This window comes from Myotis yumanensis, unplaced genomic scaffold (genome assembly GCF_028538775.1).
Source record: "Myotis yumanensis isolate MYYU_CA2020_CCGP unplaced genomic scaffold, mMyoYum1.0.hap1 SCAF_11, whole genome shotgun sequence".
In the NCBI taxonomy this organism is placed as follows: domain Eukaryota; kingdom Metazoa; phylum Chordata; class Mammalia; order Chiroptera; family Vespertilionidae; genus Myotis; species Myotis yumanensis.
In genome coordinates this window covers 32,460,851-32,482,375 of record NW_027223762.1, presented here as the reverse complement: position 1 = coordinate 32,482,375, position 21,525 = coordinate 32,460,851, and the positions used below count along the sequence as shown (strand labels likewise).

Sequence of the window (21,525 nt, the reverse complement as noted above, 5' to 3'; positions counted from 1 at the left end):
AAGTGCTAGCTAACACCTACTATTACAGGTTTTTCTAATAAATGGTCACTAAAACACATGCCTACATGCTGTGTTTTCAAGTAGTGCTCTTTCTATAACTACAGGACAGGAAAATTAACCCTTGAGAAAGAAATATACCAATACATATAGATGTTCATTACCGTTGAGTGAAATTAGATTCACTCAGCAAAAGGTTTCATTGAAAACACACATTTCTAATCAGAGCATTCTGCTTTCCTGAGGGCAAATTTCCAGCCAAAATGTTTCATTAGCAAATAATCAAGACATCCAATCTTTGTTGTGCTACTTCTAAACTTGGAGCTGTAAGTGGGCAACATGGGTGGATAGAGGCACTCACTGCACACAAGAGCTCTGAAATCAATCAATAAAACAGAAACAGAAATATGTTACGGACCTGCCCAGCCATGGAACAATGTGGGATGCCACATGAAAAAACAATGTCAATAGGAAAGAGAAACAAAATTGAATTTCATTACATTTCTAATACATTTAATAGGTAAAGACTCTCCAAATGGTCTAATATTCAATCAGTTGCTAATTTAATCAACACATTTAAAAAAAAAACTTGAAAAATAAATCGCTCTTGCTCTGGCTCAGTGGCTCCATTGGTAGGAGCGTCATCCTGTGCACCAAAGAGCTGTGGGTTGATCCCCAGTCAGGGCGCATATGGGAGACAACCGATTGATATTTCTCTGGCACCTCTATGCCTCCCTCTCCCCCTCCCCCTCCCACTCCCTTTCCCTCTCTCTTCTCTCCCTCCCCCCTCCCCCTCCCCCTCCCCCTTCCTCTTCCTCTTCTTCTCCCTCTCCCTATAAAAATCAATAAAACATAACTTGGGTGAGGATTAAAAATATATCTATATCAGTCACTACTGTCAATATTTGGCATAATATAAATCATCTTTTGTAATCTGTGTGCATTTTCTCAGTGTTTATTTAAGCGCCTAAATAGCCTTTATTGGCTATGAGCCTATTAGCATGAGGCTGGATGTTCTTCAAGGGGAAGCTTGTTTACATGATAGCACCACACACTTTAGATGGTCTATTAATAAATACTTGTGAAAATAAGAATGATGATATACTCACTAGAAAGACAGCAAGCACAAAGACAGCTTATTTTAATTGAAGGTAAGCTCTAAAAGTATTTTAAACCAAGAAACAGAGACTATAGCCAGTAGATATACAAGATGGAGCAAAAGTAGGTTTACAGTTGTGAGTACGCAAACATAGAGTTTATTCTGTGTGATCTGGTCTCATGATTACCTCCCTGACTTTGTCTTCCTCCCTCTTCCACTCCCTCTTCTCCTGCCACACTAGCCTTCTTTTCGTTCTCTTCAAACATTCCAGCAATGCCCCTGCCTCAGGACTTTTGCACCTACTGTTTCTCCCGCTTTGAACACTCTTCTCAGTAAGACCTTTGTTCAAATGTAATCTTTTCTGATGACCTTATTTTCATTTGCCATCTTTCCACTTCTTGCCCCAGCATTCTCCATCCTCTTCTTTTTGGGCCTATTTTTCTCCATAGCACATATCATATTTGTCATTTTTTCTTTCTTGTCTGTCTTCCCCCATTAGAATGTAAGCTATATGAAGAATTTTTTTTCCCCCTATTCTGTTCTCTGCTTTATTTCCAGAGCCAAGAAACTCCAAATGTTAAGAGGAGTATATTATCTTATTCAATTCTAATAGGCTCTTTGAGTTAGGAGTTATCAGCATTCTCAATGAATAGTTAAAAACACACATAAACTGAAGCTCCCAAAGAATAAGTAATTCCTCATGTAGCAAAGGGAGGAAGAGGCAGATGGAGGAAAGAAGTCTTGGTCTGTATTTGGAGACATCTTGTTGCTTCCATCCTACCACCTGCTTTTACATAAGAGAAATTACACCTTATTTACTTAAAGCTTATTGGGCTCCAACGTGTGAGATGAGTTAAGTATGCTATTGTTTTTTGTTTAATTTCCCCCTTCCCTAATCCATTTTATTGAGTTTCTTGAACTTATCTGAGTTTTAAAAACTATTATATCTAAAAATTAAATAGCATTCTATAAAATTTGTTTTTGCTTTTATTTACATCAAATTTTTTAAAAAGTATTTCCTTCAAAGTTGACACATTATCTAACTAGGAATGAAATCACTGATGTGAACTAACTTCCTAGGGTATATCTGACATGTATAAAATGTTTCCTTTGATTTTATGCCATAAGAAAAATAGAGTATGAAAAATAAGTTTTAGGGACTAATCATAATTTATATTATTTTCCTAATTTCTCTATACTGATCATTCATTTTTTACCTAACAGAAATGGAGAGAGAGAGAGAGAGAGAGAGAGAGAGAGAGAGAGAGAAGCGAAGGGAGGAAGGGAGAGACAGAAAGGGATGAAGGTCAAGAGGGTTCTACTTCACAAATGGGTAATAGTCATTCTTATTCAAATCTGTCTCTAAAATTTAGAGAAGTTTTAAAGAATTCTTCAAAAAGATTTGGGGACCTTTGTAGACTGTAATTCAATTCAGAGAACCATTTTTAAACTGATAAGAACAGATACTACACTTGATCTTAGCCAAAAGGCCGAGAAATGAGCAGAGAATAATTTTAGTTGAGACCACATGAAATTCAGACTCCATTTCCACAGAAAAGAAAAAACTATGTTTTGTTGAACTAATTTAGTTTCCAGATAAAACACATACCAAAGACACGTGTCCTCTGTGGACATTTATCTTAAGCCACCTTGAATATTTAGGGATTTCCACAATTCTTTGTGATGCTGAAATTAGCATCCCTTCATTAACTTATTGGATATTATTCTATGGAAAGATTTCCCCTACCAAGTTTAGAAATAAAAATTAATTCCTCGCCCTGGCCGCTTTGGCTCAGTGGATGGAGCGTCAGCCTGCGGACTCAAGGGTCCCAGGTTCGATTCCGGTCAAGGGCATGTACCTTGGTTGCGGGCACATCTCCAGTGGGGGGTGTGCAGGAGGCAGCTGATCGATGTTTCGCTCTCATCGATGTTTCTGACTCTCTGTCCCTCTCCCTTCCTCTCCATAAATAATCAATAAAAATATATTAAAAAAAAATTAATTCCTCAAGCACAGATGTTTAAACAAATTTAAAGGTAATTGCAAATAAAAAAAGATATAGTCATAACATACCTTCTGCTAACTTATAAATATTAAGTTTAATATATGTGGAAAAGCATACTGCAATGAATATATTTAAGTAGGGAGAAGGAATCTGAAGCCACACACTTTTCTCTTACAAAAGCCAGTTGCTTCTAAATGGATCAAATATAGATGTTTTTAAAAAGCTTTAAAAAATAAATAAGCAATGCCTTAGCAAAATTCCAAGTCAAAATAATGATTGGCATCATTCCTAAAATTTTAAAACAATTTTTTAATTCTAAGAAAAAGCGCTACACACAAAGATATTAAATCTGATTCATCACTGTTTACCTATTGATCATTTTACACTCTTGCTATGCAAAGTGTAAAGCATGGAGCAGCCACTTCTGCTTCCCCACCCCAAACCTACTGAGTCAGACTCTGCATTTTATCAGGGTCCCTGAGAGATTCAGATATACAGTAAAGTTAAGGAGCATTTATGTACACTTTTTTATAAGAATTAAACCAACTGGACAACCAAAAAAATGGGCATAAAAATAAGCTATTATAGAGCTGGTATATTTGGAGGAGGAGGAGAGACTATATTTCAGGGATCCTATCTCGCTTGCTTCTTATTTTGTATAGAGGGTAAATGTTAATAGAAACCTATATGCAACACCTATGGCTTCTTGAACATTCTGGAACATTTACTCAACTAGCCTGAAAGCAGAGGGGTGTTTTTTTTTTTTGTTTGTTTTTTAGGTTTTTTTAGAGAGAGAGGAAAGGAGAGGGAGGGAGGGAGGGAGGGAGGGAGGGAGGGATGGAGGGAAAGAGAGAGAGAGAGAAAGAGAGAGAGAGAGAGAGAGAGAGAGAGACATCTATATGTGAGAGAAACATCTCTCAGCTGCCTCCCGTATGCACCCTGACTGGGGATGGGACCCACAACCTGAGTACGTACCCTGACCAGGGATGGAATAAAAAACCTGGATGTGTGCCCTGATCAAGAATCAAACCCACAACCCTTCGGTGCATGGGATCATGTTTCAGCCAACTGAGCCACACCGTCCAGGGCTGAAAGCAGAGTTTTTGATCTCTACCAAGAGGACCTTCATTATCACCTGAATAAAAATAATTTCATTCTGAAGTCTAACATTTAAATGATATAAGATTCCAATTTAATTAGGACAACAATTTTGAAGCCAGCTCAAATAAAAAGCAGGAACAATTTTCTAAAGGATTTCAATTACAAGCTTGTGACAGACTATGACAGATGACATATTTACTTTTCATAGGAGCTAAATGTGAGCTAAAAACACAGCAAATTTGAAATTAATGAATCTAATGACAATATATTTTTAAAGAACACTTTCTCTTAAAAGGGAAATAGATCTATGAAGCCCAACAATTAGTTAAAATGGCAAAATCCAATACACTATTGAAGCTCAGTAAGTTGGGAATCTGACCTTTCTTCAGAAATTGAAGACGCTCTAATCAGAATTAGCCAGGTGCACAGTGGGGTCAAGCGCCATCCTGAAGTTTCGCTAAATAGCTTCTCTCTAGTCTCTGATCACAAATGCTTCAGATCTCAGGCTTTGACATCTCAGTGACTTCAGTAAGTGTGGTTAGGCAGCTGCCACTTATTTCATTTTCAATGCATCAAGTTTTGCATGCCTTAGCTAAGGGCCTTTTGGCAAAATGTTTCATCTAATAAATTCATGATCTAGCATTTTATCTTCTTTATCATAGTCTTCGTCTCCTTAAGAAAGAGAGAATTCAAATATGACAATAGAAACAGTGGAAAATGAGAATATAAGTGTACACATGTTTGAAGACATCACAGTGAACTAATGACTAATTACTGTGCAATTGAATACTAATGGAGAGACTCATGAAATCAACATGAACAGGAAATGAACTCAATATGACCAATGGTTCCACAATTAAAATCAAATAAATTCCTAGTAATAGAAAGACTTAGAATATATTACTACAACCAGTCAATTATTCTTCAGGTTACACTTTACAAAAAAATAAAAAGCAAAATGCTAGATAGAAGTATCTACCTAGATATCGTCTGAAAAGTTAATGTGCATCTGAAATGTGAATTACAGTACTGTAATTATCTTCAAATTAAAGTATGTAAAACTAGTTCAATAGCAAGTCACTTATTAAAGTAAATCAGATAAACATGAATTTCAGGAAGGAAACGAGAGGTTAACTTACTAGGACTCCCTTAATTAATTAATTATCACTCCAAATGCTTAACTCTTTATGTCTTGGTAGTTCTGTCAGAAAATTTTCAACGGAAAGCAAGCTTTGTCATTGAAAAAAAGACAACAAAGAAACAAAACCAACCGACAAACAAACAAATTGAAAAAGCCTTTACCTTTAAGTCTGAAAGGCTAATGACAATTATAAAAATTGATTAATAAATTTTACCACCATTTGTAAGAAAATGGATCCATATTTCCTTTAGTTCTATTTCATTTACTTCCTTTTCCACTACCTAATGGCTGAGTGAGGCAGATTGAAATAAACTGCAATATTTTCTCTTGAAAAGTCTATTCACTTATCAGCTGTGTATCTAATCAAGGACCTAATAAGTCCATAATGGTACATTTGCTTCCCAGGAGAAACCACTGTTTCTCATCATCGCAGAAAATACCCCCTTGCAAGGTGCAACCAAGAGCCACAGACTCGCTGCAACAGTCTAATAATTTGATTGGAGCCCTCAGGCAGGGATAACTTAAATTACAATTAGAGAGCCCTCACACTGGTGCTAACATCTGTGTACTGAACCACTGTATACTGATTAAAGGTTTTTAAAAGAGAACTAAGTACTTCCCACATTAGAGACGAGTCTAATTCTAATGGCTCTAGTTGTTGGTATGTAATACTTCAGCATTCCCTGCCGAGCTTCCTGCTCGTGAGTCCAGAGAATGCACACCCTGGGTAATAACTGTCGTAGATGTGTCCAATAAGTGCTCAGGTGTAAATGGGCAGAAGAGCGGAGCCCTGGGAAGGGAAAGCACTGTTCATTTCATCACTCATCCTGTGTCTACTTTCCTGACTGTGGCTACGCTGACCTGTTTTTGGTTTTGTTTTTCTGCGAAAGGAGTGATTCTAAGGAGAGGGACAGAACTCAGAAAAAATTGCCATGGGGGCACCAACTAATGAAAGTTGAAATGAATGAGGACATGCACACAGCATCCTCGGTGTCCTCCTGCCTTGTTATGAAATGAATCATGCATGCAAGGAGGGCAGCGGCAGAAGAAAACAGCCACAAGCTCTCTCCCCACAGCCTAGCCACTCCTCTCCTTTCCCCTGTTCATTAGGGCCTTTTTCAACATTAGGGCCTTGTCCAACATCAGGGCCTTTTTCAAGCACATGGCTGCAGCAGATGTCCCTGAGAGAACATTTTGTTTTCCCCCTGCATCCAGGCTCAAACACCTGGGCTCTGACACGATGTCCGGTGGAAGCTATTTTCTTTTTCCTTTTTTAAACTTCCCTTTTATTTGGTTTGCATACAAGGCTAATAATGAGGCTTAAAAAACTATACACAATCAGTATACAATTACACTCATCGGGAGCCTGACATGTAATTTCTGATAAACCCATATAACTATGAACAGCGAAAGGAACCACAGAGCGCACACAATGTGTGGGGTCATCGGAACACAATGCCAACGCAATCTCTGCGTCACGTCTTGTTGCATAGTATTAATCAGTGCAAACATTGTTTGGGAAATGAGTGGGGAGAGGAAGAGCAGTTTCCCAGCTGCTAGTGCTTTGCCATCAAATCTGACAGTCAGTTCCATCTAAATATAAGAGACTTCAGTAATAAAGCTTAGGACCAACTAATGGCTCTTGAGGAGTCGACTTAAACTGTCCAAAATGAAATCAAATAACGGATTCTTGTATCTAATCCCAACTCTCCTGATAATTTCACATCAGACGTTTCTTTAGCAATTTGTATAGTTCCATAAATTTAGGAAATGTATTAGCATCTTTAACAGCTACACTAGGTAGGTATTAAGTATCCACATTATCTAAAGGATCAGTGTTCTAGGCTAGTTCATTCACTATAATTTTGATTTATTTCAAATTTTGGTGTGGAAACGTCGTAATTTTCTTGTTGATTGTTATAGGTAAAGGATACGATAAGGTTTCACTATGAAAGGATTATCCGGGACCATCAGATGACAGCCCAGGTCACTGGGGAGCACAATGCAATACTATTGTCAATACTATTGATATGTCTTAGGAAAAGTGAGTCTGGGCAATGCAGAAATGTCACAAGCTTTGTTTTACCTTCATTTTAATAGAGCATAGCATGACCTGTATGGGAGGGGTTGACCACTTCAATTAGGTTTATACTATTTTCAATAGGACTTCCAATCAGTGCATTTAGCTGGAAAGCAATTCCTGACTTTATTAGTACTGTTGTCATCCTTCAAATGCATTCTATTTATTTTTTTAATTCGCCAGGAGGGGCAAAGGGAAGAAGGGAACAATAAAAAAAAAGAGCCAGTAACATGCCCTTAGGGACCAATAGTAAAGGGAAAAGAATCACAGGAGAAGAGGGATGACAGATGAAAATGAAGGCCGTACCTTATTAAACCATCATAATTAAGAAGTAATAGGTATTCATAAACAGACCCATGCCCAAAGGCCTGAAGATGTCTACAGCAGCAAGGGCAAATGCTTTCTAATAGGTAATAATCAACAAATAATCTACAGTGAAAAGCAAGCCGGACCCCATAAGAATGAGAAGGCAAAGATCTGTCTTCTCACAACACTCCCGCCGCCGCTGCCGCCAGTTCAGTGCGGCAGAGCAAAACTGAAACTAAAGAAAAGAAAAATCAGCAACCTCTTTTCACGTAAACGTACATTCTGGCAAACACAGAGGTAAAAAGCATTTAACAGAGCAGCTGTCACCTGTGGCTTAGATTATGGGGTGATGTCCGGTTCTGGCCCCTGAGAGGACAGTTGCTGCCGGAGATCCAAGGGAATCGGGGCCTGCTGATGAAACTGACCCTGCACGATTCATTTCAGTACAAAAGGGGAATTAATTGGATAGATTTCCCCCTAGCTCCCGTGCTTTAAGTTAGCTAGACCTAGGAGTACTGAGGAGACAAGTCTGAAGGGAAGGAGAAATACATTTGGTCCTTGGACACCCCCTAGTGTCTATGCGAGCATGAAAACATCTTGCAGGTGAGCCTCCTTTCCTGCTCCTCTAAGGAAGGGGACCAGAGAGGCTCCTAGAGAGGAAGTGAGAATCTGGGGTCAGCAATCAAGGTGTCAGACTTGAAACAGCTTTTGGATACTTCCTAGAATTTCTGTTGCCATTCACTCTGTCTCAATGTGGCAGAGTTTGCCTCAAGAAAATGTGGAAAATTATGGTAAATTCTGGTTCTGGGAGGGGTCTATAATTAGTTGAGTGAGAGAGAGAGAGATGAATTTTACAGTTAATATTCAGGATGCAAAATGAAAAAGAGAAATGGAGGAGAAATCTATTTCAGAGAATATATGGTAGTTTGTCTTTATATAGATAACTTTTGAGTATTGGAATAAGCGCTGTGATGTATTTATGTTTACCAATGTGATTGGATGTGAATACTGAATAAAGTCTGGGAAGACTGCTTGCCACATCTCTCAGTCAGCGGTTCTCTGAGCAATATTTCATTTGTGTGATGAAGATATAATTTAAAAGTGGCTTGGAAAAAAGTTGTAGTGTAAGCGCCTTTGAAAGTGCCCATACAAATTGCATGTGATTCCCTATCCATCGAGGTAAATTAATTTTTTGGTGTCCCAGAGTTATCTATGCACTAGACTTTCTCTGTTTAAACATTGTTAAGCCCTAGCCAGTTTGGCTCAGTGGGTAGAGCGTTGGCCCATGGATTGAAGGGTCCTGAGTTCGATTCCAGTCAAGGGCATGTACCTCAGTTGCAGGCTTGATCCCCAGTCCTGGTCAGGTGTGTGGGGGAGGCAACCAATCCATGTGTGCCTCTCACATTGATGTTTCTCTCTCTCTGTCTCTCTCCCTCCCTTCCACTCCCTCTAAAAATCAATGGAAAAATATCCTCAGATGAAGATTAACAAAACAAACAAAAATCACTATTAAAATTATGAAGTGTTACCACCAGTTTTATCCACAGTTATCTCAAAAGTGTAAATGTGCAAGAATGTCATTACTCTATTTGGCTATTGTAAATACCGAAATCTGCCCAGTGTGCGCAACTATAGAAAAAAAAAATCCCTATCTGTGATGTCCTGAAACTTCAAGAGACATTTTATATTTTTCTAGTTTTTTAGCTTAACAGTGTCCCGCCAGCTGTTCTGGGGAAGCACACTGCTCTATTAAACATCGGAGCATATATTGTGGCAATATAGAGCACTTCTTCTTGCTGCATCTGGGAAGGTTATGTTTGGAATCTATACAAGACCTGAATCTTTACAGATTCACAGAATTTTAACGTGTAAGGGTCCTGAGAGAGCACCTAATTCATACCCTCACTTAAGGAATGGGAAGCACAGAGGGATTTCATGGATTGTTCAGAGCAGAAGAGCAGGAACCCAAAAGTCTCGCACCCAGCCCTTTTTGGTCACTGACGTTTGTGTAAACTTGCAAAGTGGGAGCTTTATAAATGTGAACCGGTCCTCGGTGGCAAGAGAAGAGAAGCCTGATAGCAGTGTCTCTACCCTTCAAGTTAGGGACACGCTCCCTAGAACTGTGGTCGGCAAACTGCAGCTCGCCAGCCACATGCGGCTCTTTGGCCCCTTGAGTGTGGCTCTTCCACAAAATACCACGTGCGGGCGCACACGTACAGTGTGATTGAAACTTCGTGGCCCATGCGCAGAGGTCGGTTTTCGGCCTGGGCAAGTCTATTTTGAAGAAGTACTGTTGATATTTGGCTCTGTTGACTAATGAGTTTGCCGACCACTGGCCTAGAAGTTGAAGGTGTCCTGGAAGGTAGTCAACCAGAATCAATGGCTCTTGTGCCCTTGGTTTTCATCCGCAACCCTCACAGGAGAATTGCACTGCAGAGAGAGAAGGGAAACACAGAGCAGAATGTCACAAACATCTCGCCCGACCACCCCAAGTGTATGAATGAAACACTTTTGTTCCTTCCCCGGCAGGAAAGGGGACTGTTTGAAATGCCAAACAAAGATAGCTGCTTGCTTCCGTACAAAATAAACTTACTTTTAAAAAGGAGTCTTGGCATACGCTAACCAAACCTATATAATTCTCTTGATCTTTCATCTCCATGCCAATGTCTATTTCACAGATTGTGGCCTCAGCCCCTGACAAATCTGCTTAGTGAATTTTTGGCCGACAAATCTGGCAACACCAACGCTGTCTGAAATACATTCAAAAGGCTAAACGTTTTCATAATAGCTACTTTACAGAGCCTAGTAGGTTTCCCTTTAGGAGACCAATTAGACTTTTTTTAAAGTGACAGTGTTAATTTTTGTGATTATACACAAAACTGAGATTTTTATTTAATACACGGGGCTTTCTTCTAAAGCTCTTCAAGGGGATCAGCCACTTTGCCAACAGACGGGCATTGCAGCAGGGGTGATTATAGTAATTTTTCACGTAATTGGGAGTCACCATTTGGTTGCTATCTTTCACATGCTTGTTGACTCATCATATAATCCTTTATAATGGGGGTTTGTTGTGTGTCACGGGAACGTGCCAAGAGCAGCCAGGAAATGAGAAACAGAGGATCCCCTCCCCCCCTGGCTGGTGGGGACCATCAGGGTTTTTAACATCTGCCCAGTTCTTTAGATTGCAGTTAATTTTCCTTAATAGCAGTGACCAAACTCTGAGAGAAGGGTTTGAAGGATTTGGAGGAATCTGTGTTTTCTGTCAAGAGAAGATGTCTCAAAAAAAAAACACCAAAAAAAACACCACAGACTATTCCACACCACGAGGGCACAGTTCTAAAAAGATAAGAAGGTACTCATTAGAATTATCAAAGTCGCTTTCCAGAAATTCAAGAATTTAAGCCCAAAGCAAATGCAGCATGCTGTCCCTCAGGTTCACTTATCACAATTTCACTTTTGATCTCGCCTTTTGAATCCCAGCAGCAAAGTGCTTTAATGGAACGAATGCACGAACAGAGGTTACATGTGAATATTTGATGTTACATGAAATAATGGGCATGGCTCGGAGCTGGAAGGTGTGACACCTGAGTCCTTGGCCCAGACCTGTCCTCTTTGGAAAGTCATATGAACATTACCTGAGCCTCAAATACCCTTAACATTGTAAGTGAGGAGGAGTGCCACTATGATCACCGAGTCTCCCCCCAAAAAAATCAAAATAGGTAAGAGTGAGTCTGGAAATATTTTGTGAGTTAAAGCACTGAAATACCAGGCTGTACAGTCTGACTTGGGATGATGGTTTCTGTTCACTTGTGGCCTTCCACGAACCAGGAAAGTTGGCAGAGCTATCTATAATGTGCTTTCTATCCGACGCCTTGTGCATATTTCCTTTGGAATTTTCCAAGAATATTACACAACGCTGCTCATTTTTATGAAAAGTATCTGATGAAAAGTCTCCTCACCATTTGCTTCCACCAGGTTGAGAGGAATCACTTATTCAAACCGAGCAGTGACTGCTTTTTCTTCCACATACCACCCACGATTATTGACACCCGTGCTGCCTGAGTTGCATTTCAGCTGAATCCAATTCTCGAATATTGATTTGACAAGGAACCTGGATTTCCCTTTTAATTTAGTTATCGGAGTACTATTTTATAATTCAAGTACAATATTAAATATGTCCAATCTTATTTAGTTCCTAAGATCTGAGATAAAGGTCATTTGCCTACTAACCATATGTTACAAATTAGCCATAATATGAGTTAGCCCTAGGTTAGATATCTTCAACAAATCCTATACATTTACATATTAGACTTTAAATAAATAAACACAAGATACAACTATAGATGAAAACCGAACAATGCAAATGAACAGTTTACTTGATCAAGTTTAACTCCATGGCACCAAAAATAACTACAAAACAAGATTATCCTACTGTACTTTAAAAATGAGTAGGTGTGTGTCATGCACTTTTTGACTGTTACTTGACCATAATTATTTCCAGCATCTCATGTCACATATTAATGCCTTCAAAATAGAAGCTAGTTGAACACTAGACCATCAAAGAAGACAGTTCGTAAAATTCAAATATATTTTCAACTAGTAATTACTTCAGATAACTAAAAGTAAAGGCAGGAATTTATGAGATAATATCCTCTATGGCAATAAAAATCTGTAAATAATCAGACAGATAACTTGATGCTTTCTAGGTAACCCTAATCAGTAGGATACTTAATTTACAGAGTGTTCATACCTATCCAATGACACAAGAATTAATAAGCACATTATTGATTAGTAAATAAACAAGCTTTCAGAATCGAGATGGTGAGTTCATTTCATAAACTACAATAAACTTGTAATTTACCCAAGAGGAAAAGACTTCCTTTCTGAAGTTTAGTTATGCTATTTAGATCAGGAGGACATTCCACTTGTATCCTAATATTTATGACTGTAAAATCCACAACATGCAAAATAATAAAACTAACTTACAGGTGTTAGGCCGTTTCTTTCCCCAACAGAGGAAAATATTTTCTCAACTAATTCATGTTAGAATATTAAATCTGGAAGACTCCTCTGCCTTTCATGGCTTCCCCTCATTGGATACACACATTTCTCTCTGATGAATTACTTGTATCCAGCCAAATGACGCTGATCAAATTATGGAGCAAAAATAAATAAATTATACACTCTTTGTCATATTCCTTTATGATAGAGCTAACAACTTATTTCATTCCATTAATAAATTTAGTCTGGCAATGTTTTTTATCTTTTTCTCTTTGTTTTTTTTTTTTAAGTTAGAAAAAGGGGGAGGTACATGAAGACAAGAGCATATTAGGATTGATGTAGCTTCTTGTTTTCCTCTTGAGTTTAAAATCATAAACTATTCACTAATGTGAATTCTTAGGAGCAGCCTGTCAGATCCATTGTGATAATTAATATAATGGCATACTGTAAATGCCACTGTTGCTAAGGCCGTTATCTTGGTGATTGCTGTTGTTTCTGACAATGCTATTAATAACATTACTATGCTGATAATGATACTAATAAACAATGTTAAACACAAACAATACAATATACCTTGTACTATACATACATACTAGAATACTGGGAGAAAAGGCATATTTCCTGGCTAAAATCTGATCATCTAAATTGCAAGTGACACCCACAGTACTTGTCTTCAGAGCATCTATATATTGGATGTGAGTGGGTGCGACTTTGCAAAAGAAGAGCTGGGAAACTAGTTTTACATAATAGCTCTTCATAGTACAAATTGGAAGTTGGAGGACTGTGTAAAGATTTGAAGAGGAATCTTTGGTAAGATTAGACTGATGTGAATCGAGAAGTTAGTGAGAAGCTAAGATTTAAAATGTTAGGATATCAAAGAAATATATATTATAGCAGTGACAAAGCAATAACTGGACAACTTTATTTTCATAATCTTTTTCTTATTATAAGTGCAATACACTCAATTGTAAGGAAAAAATGTGGACAGCACAGAATAGCATAAAGAAGAAGAAATTAAGAAGCATGTGTAATACTATCACTGACTAGGTATTAAATTCCAAGTCACTTATTTTATAATGAGAAAAATCCTAATTAGATAAACTGGTTAAGTGCTTTTCAAGTATTACGTCATAACCTATTAGAGGAAGATGTAATCAATTTTTTGGTTTATGATCAACATCCTTCTTTTAACAACAGAATGGGAATTTAACACCAATGAAACTTTCATTCAGATATATGATGTATGCAGGTACAGGGCATAATGTAAAATTAATTTCTAAGTGTCAGTCACAGACAAACAGTTTCACTTACTAACAGTCTTCAGTTATCGAGATTTTAGTTGATTTATTTGAAAAGGGGGCAGGAATTGGTATGAAGTTCTAAAAAAATAATGACACAATAAACTTAATCTTGGTAGCAACTATCTTAAACATACGACTTTACTATGATACTGGTGGAGATATCAATTGCCTTCACCTGGTTGCATTCATATATGCTGAAAGCCATTGCGCAAAAGCAGACACTGTTGTTAACCTTATGGAGCTCACAAACTAGGTATTAATCAAATAACCACGCAAATACTTGTACAATTTCAGCTGTGAGAAATACCACGGTGCTCAGAGAATCCATAATAAGGGGATGTAATCTAATTTAACGTAAAGGAGAATTCAGGGAAGGCTGCCCTGAAAAGGTAGCATCGCTGCATTTTACAGGGGAAGTATAAGGTGAACAGGAGACATTCCAGACACAGGGGACAGCACGTTCAAATGCCTGGTCACCAAAAGGGTCCTGGGAGTACAAAGGCCAAATGGTCACACACTTTAGACCTGCTCACTAGGACATTGTCACAGGTGCTCTATGACCTGGATTTAGCATATATGTATGCCCAGTGGGGAGAGGCATCATCTTTCCTTGATGATTACCTTCTGCTTTTTATTTTGTTGTTGTTTTTTAAAAAACTGGGTTGAAAATTCGAATGTGGATCATATAGCTTCTAAAAAGGCTTAAAATGAGGGTTCATGCTTATCTTTATATACACGTGACTAGGCATATAGCCCTGGTAATGATTTCTTCATGAAACACCAGCCCATCTCTCATAATCAGAATAGCCCATTCATGTCTCTGCTAAGGCGAAAAGGAACTAAAAAACTTTTAAATACATCTTCTATATGTTCAAAAGGCACACTAATAGAAACTGATTAGCTATAATTTTGAATTCTAAAAACTGTAGGATAGAGGAACATTTTAGTCTCTTCTAGTCTAAAACCTTCTACTCTAAAATCACTTGGCAACTTGCTAGGTATTTAGCATTAGGAACCTTTATTTTAAAAGAAACCCAAGGTTGCCCTGGCTGGTGAGGCTCAGTTGGTTGGGCATTGTCTCATGCACCAAGAGGTCTCAGGTACAATTCCCGGTGAGGGCACATGGTCAGGTTGTGGGCTTGATCCCCAGTAGGGGGCATGCAGAAGGCAGTCAATCAATGTTTCTCTCCTTCTCCCTTCCTCTCTCTCTAAAAAAAATCAATAAAACATATTTTAAAAATAAAATTAATTAAATAAAAGAAAGCCAAGGTTTTCAAAAAAGAAACAAATTTTGAGACAAAGCTCAGTCTCTATATAAAAGCCTAAGCAACCTTTCGACCCTTTAACCAGTAGCTATGATGCACACTGACCACCAGGGGGCAGACATTCGGACCGGTAGGTTAGCTTGCTGCTGGGGTCTGGCTGATTGGGACTGGGTGAGGGGCTGGACACCCCCTGGAGCCCTCCCACGATCCCTCCCCGGCCCTGATCGTGCACAGGTGGGGTCCCTCGGCCTCGCCTGTGCCCTCTCACAATCCGGGACCCCTCAGGGGATGTTGGAGAGCTGGTTTTGGCCCGATCCCCACAGGCCAGGCCGAAAGACACCACCATGGCACAAATCCATTCACCGGGCCTCTAGTAAATATATAACAGAGTAGAAAAAAAGCAAAATCAAATTAGGACAAGTAAATTTCATTTTGCCATGAAAACTACATAGCAATATTTTCTCAGGTTATTTTAGTAGGTAATTCTTTCTCCAGTGTTGGCTACCAAAAGCACTGTTCCACATGGGGTCTGAAATTTCATTCATTCATTCATTCATTTAACTAGCATGAATTAGAAACATATAATTATAATTAAAATGTTTATTGAATTATCTGGATATAAAAGAAATCCCTCCGATCCACTTCCTACATGGTGACAGAAATAATTTTGTAAATCTTATTATTACATTATCTGCTTAAGTGGTATTCCTCTGAATACCATTAGATAAAAACCTAAGTCTATATCGTGGCTTTTGACAAAGCTCTACAAAACTCAAGTCCTCGCATATTCTCCAGCCTCTTCTCACCAGCCATCAGCTCCCACTTGGGGCCTTAACACAGGCCAGTTCCTTACAGAGAATAGAATCGCCTCCATTCTACATTCATTTGTGTGATATTCCTCATTCTTTACATCTTCACTTAGATGCTCCAATAGAAACACCAATGGAAATCAAGTCCTCCTGTGAGAACACCCTGCACTTTTTTTCATAGTATTTATCATAATTTATAACCATGTAAATGTTTCAATATTTTTAAAAAATATAGTTTTTCTCCATTAGACTGTAGGTTCCCAAAAGGCAAAGTTCTATCTGATTTCTTCACTACTATATTTCTAGGGCTTAGCTAAATAAATACAGAATGCTTTTGCTTCAATCCAGATCCATCACTCATTATTTAGCCTGGCACAAGTCACTTAACCTTTCTGCACTCGATTTTATGATCTAAAATACTACCATCATATTATATCATATTATATTACATTAATTATATTATATTATATTATATATTTCATATTATATTTAGATTTTTAAAAATATCATTGCCTAGAACAGAATGGGGCTTAATAAATGAATAATCTTCTTTCCTGCTCCTCTATGCACATGTAAAAATGTTGCAACACTGTCCAAAATAAAGCACTGATTCACAAGTCTGGCATTTACCAGCTACCAGTTTACTTTTCCCTTCCTACTCCCCAATTAAGAGAAAGCTCATTTTGAGGTTTAATGGGGAGTATCGCAGGTTCATCAGAGTTCAATTCAGCAGTCTGGAGTGAATCTGTAATAATCCATGACCACAGACCAGTTTGTATTTTTCCACTAATAAAACTCAAGAATGGCTATGTTTAAATGGAATTTTGCAGGTCATTAATCCATTCTAAGGACTGACTCTTTTGGCTGTTTAATTGAGAAACAGTGGTGGTAGGGGCAGATTAGGAATCTGGATTTACCTAGGAGATAATAGGTAAATGATAGACTGTTTACATTTTATTAATTTTTACTTCAAAAGAATCTCTGAATGACTTAAACTGAAAAATGCTAAAAGCCACTGTCACTTTTCCAAATTGGGTAAGATTTGCAATGACTCTATAAAATGCTAAACTCTGATGGGCTAGAAATATTCTTTCTGATTTAAAACTGAAGAAAAAAGCTTCACAAGACTGTCCTTAGTTGTTGTGAACTAGCCAAAGTCCTCTATTTTGCTGCCTCCAAAAAACAAAAAAAAAAAACTCAACCCTCTTGTAAGTGATTGGTTAAAACACAGGCAAGTGCCACAATTCTGGCCAATGAAACATGAGGGAATGTCTACAGTGGGCGGATCCAGCAGAGCCTTTTCCCTCTTTACTAGTAAATGCTACACACACAAAGAGAGACATTCCCTTTTTCTGCCACTGGAGGTTTTAAGTGTAAGATATCTGGTATATGGCAGCTGTTTGAGAATGTAAGTTTGGGGTATGCGGGACAAGAAATATCATCTGCACTTAACAAGAAAAGCTGAAGTGTAAAAATCAGTCTGCTTGTGACCCTGGTTGCCTCCGTTGCTGTAAATTATCTAGTAATACTCTACTCCTCTCCCCCTCTCTTCCCCTCACATTCAACCACTCCTGGAAGTTTTAACCCTGCCACATGCCTATACCAATGCCCCATCACTTCCTAAGCACCATACTTAAAAAAAACTCTAAAGTACCAACTAGAAGAAAGATGGCCATTTTCTAGTTGCACACTTCAAAGGGGAGGTGATACATGGATAGATAGATAAGTGAAGAGCTGAATATAGATCTCTCATATATACACTTACTTCATGTATATTGAATATACACATTTAACAAATATACTTAACATGTATTTTGCATATACATTTTACATGTCTGTGTGGCATATTTAATTATAAATATATGACAATAGTTAATGGCTTATGGAAATCCAAAACAAGGCTGGAATGGAAACAATCCCTCAATCCCTAGAAATTCATAGGTTCAGTGTTTGTGTGACCGACTGGCATTGTTCTTTTGATGAGGACAGTTCATGAAAGCAATGCCAGTTAAATTGTTTCCTTATCTCTGAAGAGGCTTTAATGACTAACTGCCATCCCTCTCCTTTATTTACCTAACGTCTTTGGAATGTAATGACTCTCCCTAAAATGATGACTAAATAGCTAAGGTGGTTTAATACTGTCACCCACAGTAAGGACACAACTAGAAACTGTCAATAATTAGGATAATGAGGAAATAACAGATGTCTACAACATATAAGTGAGCACCACTAGAAATGTTCAATTGGTATTTGAAGTAGGTGTACATTAAGAAGTAGTCACCATAGCCACTCTCGAATTATCGCCATACTGTCTCCACTTTTTTCAAGGAATAGAATGTTTGATTTTGTTTTTCTACTTTTGTTGAAAAACTTGGCATCTTGACTCTCTCTATATGTAATAATTCTGTCCCTCATACCTATACCATACCTGAGAAACAAGCTGAGAATAGAGCAGCCCCTTCTCCTGCCCTGGTACTTGCAAGAGGCCAAGAAGTGAGATTTAGAAAACCAAGAATTTGCCATAGAAGTAGGTTTTTCTTTTTGTAATATGAATTAGGTATTCCTATTAATTCATAAATTATGTACTGACCATCTCTCAACCATTAAACCTCAACCAATGATTAAACCATCTTGTCACTGAAAGTAAAATAACTCTTCTTTCTCTGCTAGTACATTCCTTCAGGAACCCTCATCCTCATTTTTTTCTACACTGATCTGTGAGCCAGGAAGAAATATATGATGTTTTATTGTTTATCAAATATCATGGCATACTACAGACCTCATAAGTGACAGCAACAGGTCTTCAGAATTAATAACAAGTATACTGATAATTTGTTTTGTTTTACTAGCATCTTGTTTTTTATTTCAGAACTAGAGGCCCAGTGCATAAAATTTGTGCAAGAGTAGGCCTTTACAGCCCTGGCTGCTGCGGCCCTCGCAGTCCCAGCTGCCCTGTGGCCCCAGCTGCCCCATGGCCCAGCCCCCTGCCCACTGGTTGTTCTGGAAGGTCGTTCCAGAAGGTCGTTCCTGAAGGTCGTTCCACCATCCAGTCTAATTAGCATATTAGCTCTTTATTATATAGGATAACTGGTTGAGTAGGTAACCTTTTTATGGAAATCAACAACTGAACAGTAATATATCTATATTGCCTATTATAGGGAATACATTAAAATGGAATGCTCTCGCATGTAAGACTATAATATTGCCAAAATATGTCACCAAAATCAGCATCACATATGTACAACATACTGCTCCAAGAAAAATATGGAGTTTAAAATTACAGCCTCTGAAATTCATTTTTAAGATGACATAATAGAAGATATATTAGTCAATGTTCTTCCCAAATGAATCAACCCATTGCATAATTACAGTAACATTTAATCAGGACAGCAAAATGCAGGGAGCAACATAATTTCTTTTCTATTTGGACATCTCAGACAATAATTAGTCTGCAAGTAAAATGACTGAGGGTTGCTTGTTTGGTTAGACCTGACCATTAAATATAAATTAATTTTTTAAAAATTCTGGGCTTGAACAGAAACATGGCTTTCTAAAATAAATGTAGTAGTTTTAATGCAATCACACAGTATTTGTTTAATGTTTGATTCACTCAGTAGCAATTCCTCCCTTAAGCATTGGTGAAGTGGTTTGTGGACCTGCTTGCAGTAGTATACTTGTGTGCAAAAATCAAACATAAAAACTGATCACATGCTCACAGCTGGAAACCGTGTCAGGCTTTATTCAGTAAGGTATCAGGCATTATCATTTAGCGCTCCCACAGCGGGAGGAAAAATGGTGGCACAGAGGAGAATGAGCACATCAGACACACTCCAGGGGTTTCCTTTCCCTACATTGTTCCTCTCCCAAATGTAACTCTTTAAATTTTAAATAGGAAAAGAACACACAGAATCATTGCTCAGAACAAAAAAAAAGGGGCGGGGGGAGTGGATACAGAGGAGGAAGGAAGTGGCAAAACAACAAGAAAAACATTTCTCATTAAATAAAGTGAATACTAGAAAGTTCAACATACACTTTCATGCATCCTTAAGACCTAAGGAAGCACACAAATCAAAGAGGTGTTATAGGACTACTTTCCTTCAGACAGAGCAGTGTTTTACTGTGCTCTGTTTTACAATTGTTGATTGTGCACAAATTACTCCTTAGTAATCAAATACAAATGAATTCAAGAACAGCTAATTGAGGAGGTTTTTGTCTTACAAACCTATACTTAATGGATGCCATATATATTAATACATATTAGGATAATTGAAAGAATTGAAGACAAGTGAACTGGAGCACACATTTTATTTTTCCTTTTTCAGAGAAGAAATAATCTTCCAACCCTGTTATCTAATTCTATTTCTTCATAGAAAATTATATAATCTATGAATTCATTTTAATCTCTGAAAATTAAAATTTTTACATTAGTCCTTGTTTAATACAATAAGACCATCATTATTTAGGAAGAAAAAATTTACAGTGCTAGATTTATTTTACCAGAAAAGCAAAGCTCATGAGAGGTTTCATTTCAGCAAGTGGAGGTATTTCTAAAGAAATAATGATTGCAGGTTCCTATCAATGGTAGTCCACACCAATGCCTGCAATCTATATATACAAAAAGCTAATATGCAAAGTGTCCCCTCAGGAGTTTGACCAGAAGACTGGGAGTTTGATCACTCGCTATGACATGCGTTGACCACCAGAGGGCGGTGTGGAATGAAGGAAGGCCCTGGCCGGCAGCCAGAAGGCCCCAATTGGCCCTGATCACTGGCCAGGCCTAGGGACCCTACCCATGCACGAATTTCGTGCACCGAGCCTCTAGTCGTGATGTAACCAGCTCCAGAAGATCCACAGGTGGATGGTCTATTTGATGTTTCTCCTTCAATGTATCTGAGGCACTTACTGCTCTTCTTGTTGACATGCAGGTACTCTTGGCATACTTTGCAGTGTAGGCTGAACAGTGGCCCCTTGAGCCCCAGACACTGGCTTTGAGAATGGTTTGAGAAAGAAATCTTTATCAGGATGTAATAAATAGCTAAGTAAAGGTAAAATAACAGATCTTGGTCCATCCACCAATCCTTTTGTAAATGCCATAGGATTAGAGATGAATCCTCCTCATCCCTAACTTTCGTTCTGAAATGTTATGGCAAACTTCTAATGTGTCTTTCTTATGACTCTGTGGCAAATACAGACACATGTAAATAATCAGATTAATTACATATTTAGCCTAAAATAAATCTTTAATAAGACTGTTGACCGCTAATTTTTTACTGCAAAGCTGTGCTTTCCATCAGCTCCTTTTATGAATTGTATGTGTATGAGTAAATATTTATGAACATATATAGTACATATGTACATGACTACATAGTATATATACATGTGAATATATACTCACATACATACATATATACATCCTTTTAAA

At 38.0% G+C, this 21,525-nt stretch overlaps 1 long non-coding RNA gene and 1 other non-coding gene across 5 annotated transcripts in view; both read right to left on the bottom strand.

Moving 5' to 3' along the window:
- Positions 1-21,525, bottom strand: part of LOC139019428 (uncharacterized) — a 546,272-nt gene that overhangs the window by 417,511 nt on the left and 107,236 nt on the right. The window lies entirely within an intron of this gene.
- Positions 2,408-2,598, bottom strand: LOC139020269 (U2 spliceosomal RNA). The gene has a single exon (XR_011473272.1). It is a non-coding gene; the product is annotated as a U2 spliceosomal RNA (small nuclear RNA).